Source organism: Coregonus lavaretus, assembly GCF_964263955.1.
Source record: "Coregonus lavaretus genome assembly, chromosome: 14".
NCBI lineage: Eukaryota > Metazoa > Chordata > Actinopteri > Salmoniformes > Salmonidae > Coregonus > Coregonus lavaretus.
Window position 1 is genome coordinate 549,208 of NC_140001.1, and position 7,253 is coordinate 556,460.

Below are 7,253 nucleotides of genomic sequence, written 5' to 3' on the forward strand. Positions count from 1 at the left end.
GAATAATTATACAATGACTAATTGGGGATAAGGACCAGGTGTGTGTGATTAATTAGACAAGACTAGTGGAGTGATGATAAATGGATTGGCAGCAGCTAGTAAGCCGGTGACGACGAACGCCGAAACCTGCCCGAACAAGGAGGGGAGGCAGCCTCGGTGGAAGTCGTGACAACATGGCTAATAAAACAGGAAAAGCTCAATCGAAGACCAAGTATACAGATTGGACGAGATTATTGCAGAAATCGATCGGGAAAGTGACATAGAAGTTGATGAGGACTCAGTGATTAAACTGTAGACTCACGCTGATTTATTTTAGATGGGAAAGACGTAACGTTATAATTTCTTTCTTCTCATGCTAATGCACTTGTTTAAATATTGCATATTATTCATTTGAGACATTTTTCTTTGATTGCTATATATATAATCACTACAATGAAATATGTTTACCAATAGTAAATAGGGCACTCGAAAACCACAGGCACAGCATGTGATAGTCAACATAAAATACATGTTGGCTAGGGCTCACACCCCTGCTAAAATAATTGATGCAGGGTTCAACCCCTGCTAAAATAAAGTTTCAATAAAATATGTAATAGTAAACGTTTTTATCTTCTATAGTGCTAGAGACTCAGTCAACATAAAATACACAATGGCTATGCCAATACATTTTAGGTCTGAGTGTGGTGCCAGGAAAATAACCTCTCACTCAACGTCAACAAAACAAAGGAGATGATCGTGGACTTCAGGAAACAGTAGAGGTTGCACCCCCCTATCCACATCGACGGGACCGCAGTGGAGAAGGTGGAAAGCTTCAAGTTCCTCGGCGTACACATCACTGACAAACTGAAATGGTCCACCCACGCAGACAGTGTGGTGAAGAAGGCACAACAGAACCACAAACTTTTACAGATGCACAATTGAGAGCATCCTGTCGGGCTGTATCACAGCCTGGTCCGGCAACTGCACCGTCCGCAACCGCAGGGCTCTCCAGAGGGTGGTGCGGTCTGCCGAACGCATTACCGGGGGCAAACTACCCGCCCTCCAAGACACATACAACACCCGATGTCACAGGAAGGCCAAAAAGATCATCAAGGACATCAACCACCCGAGCCACTGCCTGTTCACCCCGCTATCATCCAGAAGGCGAGGTCAGTACAGGTGCATCAAAGTTGGGACAGAGAGAATGAAAAACAGCTTCTATCTCAAGGCCATCAGACTGTTAAATAGCCATCACTAGCACATTAGAGGCTGCTGCTGCCTTTTGAAATCACTGGCCACTTTAAGAAATGGAACACTAGTCACTTTAATAATAATTTAATATATCTTGCACTACTCATCTCATATGTACAGTGGGGGGAAAACGTATTTAGTCAGCCACCAATTGTGCAAGTTCTCCCACTTAAAAAGATGAGAGAGGCCTGTAATTTTCATCATAGGTACACGTCAACTATGACAGACAAAATTAGAAAAATAAATCCAGAAAATCACATTGTAGGATTTTTAATTAATTAATTTGCAAATTATGGTGGAAAATAAGTATTTGGTCAATAACAAAATTTTCTCAATAGTTTGTTATATACCCTTTGTTGGCAATGACACAGGTCAAACGTTTTCTGTAAGTCTTCACAAGGTTTTCACACACTGTTGCTGGTATTTTGGCCCATTCCTCCATGCAGATCTCCTCTAGAGCTGTGATGTTTTGGGGCTGTCGCTGGGCAACACGGACTTTCAACTCCCTCCAAAGATTTTCTATGGGGTTGAGATCTGGAGACTGGCTAGGCCACTCCAGGACCTTGAAATGCTTCTTACGAAGCCACTCCTTCGTTGCCCGGGCGGTGTGTTTGGGATCATTGTCATGCTGAAAGACCCAGCCACGTTTCATCTTAAATGCCCTTGCTGATGGAAGGAGGTTTTCACTCAAAATCTCACGATACATGGCCCCATTAATTCTTTCCTTTACACGGATCAGTTGTCCTGGTCCCTTTGCAGAAAAACAGCCCCAAAGCATGATGTTTCCACCCCCATGCTTCACAGTAGGTATGGTGTTCTTTGGATGCAACTCAGCATTCTTTGTCCTCCAAACACGACGAGTTGAGTTTTTACCAAAAAGTTCTATTTTGGTTTCATCTGACCATATGACATTCTCCCAATCCTCTTCTGGATCATCCAAATGCACTCTAGCAAACATCAGACGGGCCTGGACATGTACTGGCTTAAGCAGGGGGACACGCCTGTCACTGCAGGATTTGAGTCCCTGGCGGCGTAGTGTGTTACTGATGGTAGGCTTTGTTACTTTGGTCCCAGCTCTCTGCAGGTCATTCACTAGGTCCCCCCGTGTGGTTCTGGGATTTTTGCTCACCGTTCTTGTGATCATTTTGACCCCACAGGGTGAGATCTTGCGTGGAGCCCCAGATCGAGGGAGATTATCAGTGGTCTTGTATGTCTTCCATTTCCTAATAATTGCTCCCACAGTTGATTTCTTCAAACCAAGCTGCTTACCTATTGCAGATTCAGTCTTCCCAGCCTGGTGCAGGTCTACAATTTTGTTTCTGGTGTCCTTTGACAGCTCTTTGGTCTTGGCCATAGTGGAGTTTGGAGTGTGACTGTTTGAAGTTGTGGACAGGTGTCTTTTATACTGATAACAAGTTCAAACAGGTGCCATTAATACAGGTAACGAGTGGAGGACAGAGGAGCCTCTTAAAGAAGAAGTTACAGGTCTGTGAGAGCCAGAAATCTTGCTTGTTTGTAGGTGACCAAATACTTATTTTCCACCATAATTTGCAAATAAATTCATTAAAAATCCTACAATGTGATTTTCTGGATTTTTTTCCTCAATTTGTCTGTCATAGTTGACGTGTACCTATGATGAAAATTACAGGCCTCTCTCATCTTTTTAAGTGGGAGAACTTGCACAATTGGTGGCTGACTAAATACTTTTTTCCCCCACTGTATATATTGTATTCTATTCTATAATATTCTACTGTATCTTCGTCCTTGCCGCTCTGTCATTGTTTGTCCATATATGTATATATTCTTAAATTCCATTCCTTACTAGATTTGTGTGTATTGGGTATATGTTGTGAAATTGTTAGATATTACTTGTTAGATATTACTGCACCGTCGGAGCTAGAAGCACAATCATTTCGCTACACCCGCATTAACATCTGCTGAACATTGTCACGTCCGTTGAAGGACGGGTCAGACCAAGGCGCAGCGTGATATGCATACATGTTTATTGAACTATAAACACACGACAAAACAACAAAGGAAACGAAAAGTGAAGTCCTAAGGTAGACACACAACTAACCTTACCAGGAACAAGATCCCACAACACACTAGTGCCAATAGGCTGCCTAAGTATGATTCCCAATCAGAGACAACGAGCGACAGCTGTCTCTGATTGGGAACCACACCGGCCAACATAGATATACACATACTAGAAAAACACCACATAGAATATACGCAACAAAGAATATACACACCCTGACTCAACATAAACGAGTCCCCTGAGTCAGGGCGTGACAGTACCCACCCCCCTCCAAAGGTGCGGACTCCGACCGCACAACCTTCACCTAACAGGGTAGGGGCCGGGTGGGCATTCCGCCTCGGAGGCGGATCCGGTTCCGGGCGTGACGACCACATACTCTCTGCCTCCCTGTTGCGCCCCTGGTCAGTTCTGGACCTCGGCGCGCTGCTTCCCCTCTCCTTCCTCCCACGATACTCCAAGCCCTGCCTGGACCCTGGTGTGGGAGACCCCGAACCTGGAGAGGGGCTGACGTCATGGTCTGGACTGGAGCCGCTGACCGGAGCTGGACCGGGCACCGGTGGAGCGGACTGCTCAGGCTCCGAACTGGAGCCGCTGACCGGAGCTGGACTGGACCCCGGTGGAGCGGACTGCTCTGGCTCCGGAGTGGAGCAGCTGACCGGAGCTGGATCAGGCCCCGGTGGAGCGGGCTGCTCTGGCTCCGGAGTGGAGCCGCTGACCGGTGCCGGACCAGGCACCGGTGGAACGGGCATGGGCCGTGCCGGACTGGACACACGCACCACTGGTCTGGTGCGAGGAGTAGGCACGGGCCGGACCGGACTAGGAACACGCACCACTGGCCTGGTGCGAGGAGCAGGAACGGGCCGCACCGGAATGGCGACGCGCACCACTGGCTTGGTGCGGGGAGCAGGCACGGGCCGTACCGGACTGGGAACACGCACCACTCGCTTGGTGCGAGGAGCAGGAACAGGCTGGGCCGGACTGTGGAGGTTGACTGGAGGTCTGGAGCGGAGAGCTGGCACAACCCATCCTGGCTGAATGCCTACTTCTGCACAGTATGTGTGAGGCATCAGCACAGGACGCACTGGGCTGTGCACGCGCACTGGCGATACCGTTCGTAGAACTGGCACAGGATATGCGGGACCGAGGAGGCGTACTGGAGACCAGGAGCGTTGAGCCGCCACACCCCGTCCTGGCTGGATTCCCATCTTCGCACGGCACGTGAGGGGTAGTAGCACAGGACGTACAGGACTGTGCCGGCGCACTGGCGACACAGTACGTAGCTCCGCATAACACAGAGCTTGCCCAGTCATACGCTTCCTCGCGTGAGTACGGGGAGTTGGCTCTGCTCTGACACTAGGCTCCGCCAACCACCCCGTGTGCCCCCCAAATTTTTTTTTATTGGGGCTGCTTCTCGGGCTTCCTCCTCGACCGGCCTCCTCCGTGTTGCCGTTGCTCCTCTCCTGCCTGGGCATCTACCTTAGCCCATTGTCCTCTCCCCACAAATATATCTTCCCATGACCACAAATTGCCCACCTGTGACATGGCTATTCGCTCCGCCTGGGCACGCTGCTTGGTCCTCGTTTGGTGGGATCTTCTGTCACGTCCGTTGAATGACGGGTCAGACCAAGGCGCAGCGTGATATGCGTACATGTTTATTGAACTATAAACACACAACAAAACAACAAAGGAAACGAAACGTGAAGTCCTAAGTTAGATACACAACTAACCTTACCAGGAACAAGATCCCACAACACACTAGTGCCAATAGGCTGCCTAAGTATGATCCCCAATCAGAGACAACGAGAGACAGCTGTCTCTGATTGGGAACCACACCGGCCAACATAGATATACACAAACTAGAAAAACACCACCACATAGAATATACGCAACAAAGAATATACACACCCTGACTCAACATATACGATTCCCCTGAGTCAGGGTGTGACAAACACGTGTATGTGACAAATACAATTTGATTTGATTTGTATAAATACATTGTAGGTCTGTGCCCTATTTACTATTGGTAAACATATTTCATCATAGTGATTGTGTTCCCCAAACTCTATATAATATGTTTATAGATATGTGTTGTTTATTTGATGTATTGATGCAGGGCTCATCCGTAAAAGTATTGATGCAGGGCTCATCCATAAAAGTATTGATGCAGGGCTCATCCGTAAAAGTATTGATGCAGGGCTCATCCGTAAAAGTATTGATGCAGAGCTCATCCGTAAAAGTATTGATGCAGGGCTCATCCGTAAAAGTATTGATGCAGGGCTCATCCGTAAAAGTATTGATGTAGGGCTCATCCATAAAAGTATTGATGCAGAGCTCATCCGTAAAAGTATTGATGCAGGGCTCATCCGTAAAAGTTGTGATGCAGGGCTCATCCGTAAAAGTATTGATGCAGGGCTCATCCGTAAAATTATTGATGCAGGGCTCATCCGTAAAAGTCTTGATGCAGGGCTCATCCGTAAAAGTATTGATGTAGGGCTCATCCGTAAAAGTATTGATGCAGGGCTCATCCGTAAAAGTATTGATGTAGGGCTCATCTGTAAAAGTATTGATGCAGCGCTCATCCGTAAAAGTATTGATGCAGGGCTCATCCGTAAAATTATTGATGCAGGGCTCATCCGTAAAAGTATTGATGCAGGGCTCATCCATAAAAGTATTGTGCAGGGCTCATCCGTAAAAGTATGTGATGCAGGGCTCATCCGTAAAAGTATTGATGCAGGGCTCATCCGTAAAAGTATTGATGCAGGGCTCATCCGTAAAAGTATTGATGCAGGGCTCATCCGTAAAAGTATTGATGCAGGGCTCATCCGTAAAAGTATTGATGTAGGGCTCAACCGTAAAAGTATTGATGCAGGGCTCATCCGTAAAAGTATTGATGCAGGGCTCATCCGTAAAAGTATTGATGCAGGGCTCATCCGTAAAAGTATTGATGCAGGGCTCATCCGTAATAGTATTGATGCAGAGCTCATCCATAATAGAATTGATGCAGGGCTCATCCGTAAAAGTATTGATGCAGGGCTCATCCGTAAAAGTGTTGATGCAGGGCTCATGCGTAAAAGTATTGATGCAGGGCTCATCCGTAAAAGTATTGATGCAGGGCTCATCCGTAAAAGTATTGATGCAGGGCTCATCCGTAAAGGTATTGATGCAGGGCTCATCCGTAAAAGTATTGATGCAGGGCTCATCCGTAAAAGTATTGATGCAGGGCTCATCCATAATAGTATTGATAAAGGGCTCATCCATAAAGTATTGATGCAGGGCTCATCCGTAAAAGTATTGATGCAGGGCTCACCCTCTGCTAATAGTATTGATGTAGGGCTCACCCCCTGCTAAAAGTATTGCTGCAGGGCTCAACCCCCTGCTAAAAGTATTGATGCAGGGTTGAACCCCCTGCTAATAGTATTGATGTAGGGCTCACCCCCTGCTAAAAGTATTTATGCAGGGCTCAACCCCCTGCTAAAAGTATTGATGCAGGGCTGAACCCCCTGCTAATAGTATTGATGTAGGGCTCACCCCCTGCTAAAAGTATTGATGCAGGGCTCAACCCCCTGCTAAAAGTATTGATGCAGGGCTCAACCCCCTGCTAAAAGTATTGATGCAGGGCTAAACCCCCTGCTAAAATTATTGATGCAGGGCTCAACCCCCTGCTAAAAGTATTGATGCAGGGCTCAACCCCCTGCTAAAAGTATTGATGCAGGGCTCAACCCCCTGCTAAAAGTATTGATGCAGGGCTCAACCCCCTGCTAAAAGTATTGATGCAGGGCTCAACCCCTGCTAAAAGTATTGATGCAGGGCTCAACCCCCTGCTAAAAGTATTGATGCAGGGCTCAACCCCTGCTAATAGTATTGATGCAGGGCTCAACCCCCTGCTAAAAGTATTGATGCTTGGCTAAACCACCTGCTAAAAGTATTGATGCAAGGCTCAACCCCCTGCTAAAAGTATTGATGCTGGGCTAAACCCCCTGCTAAA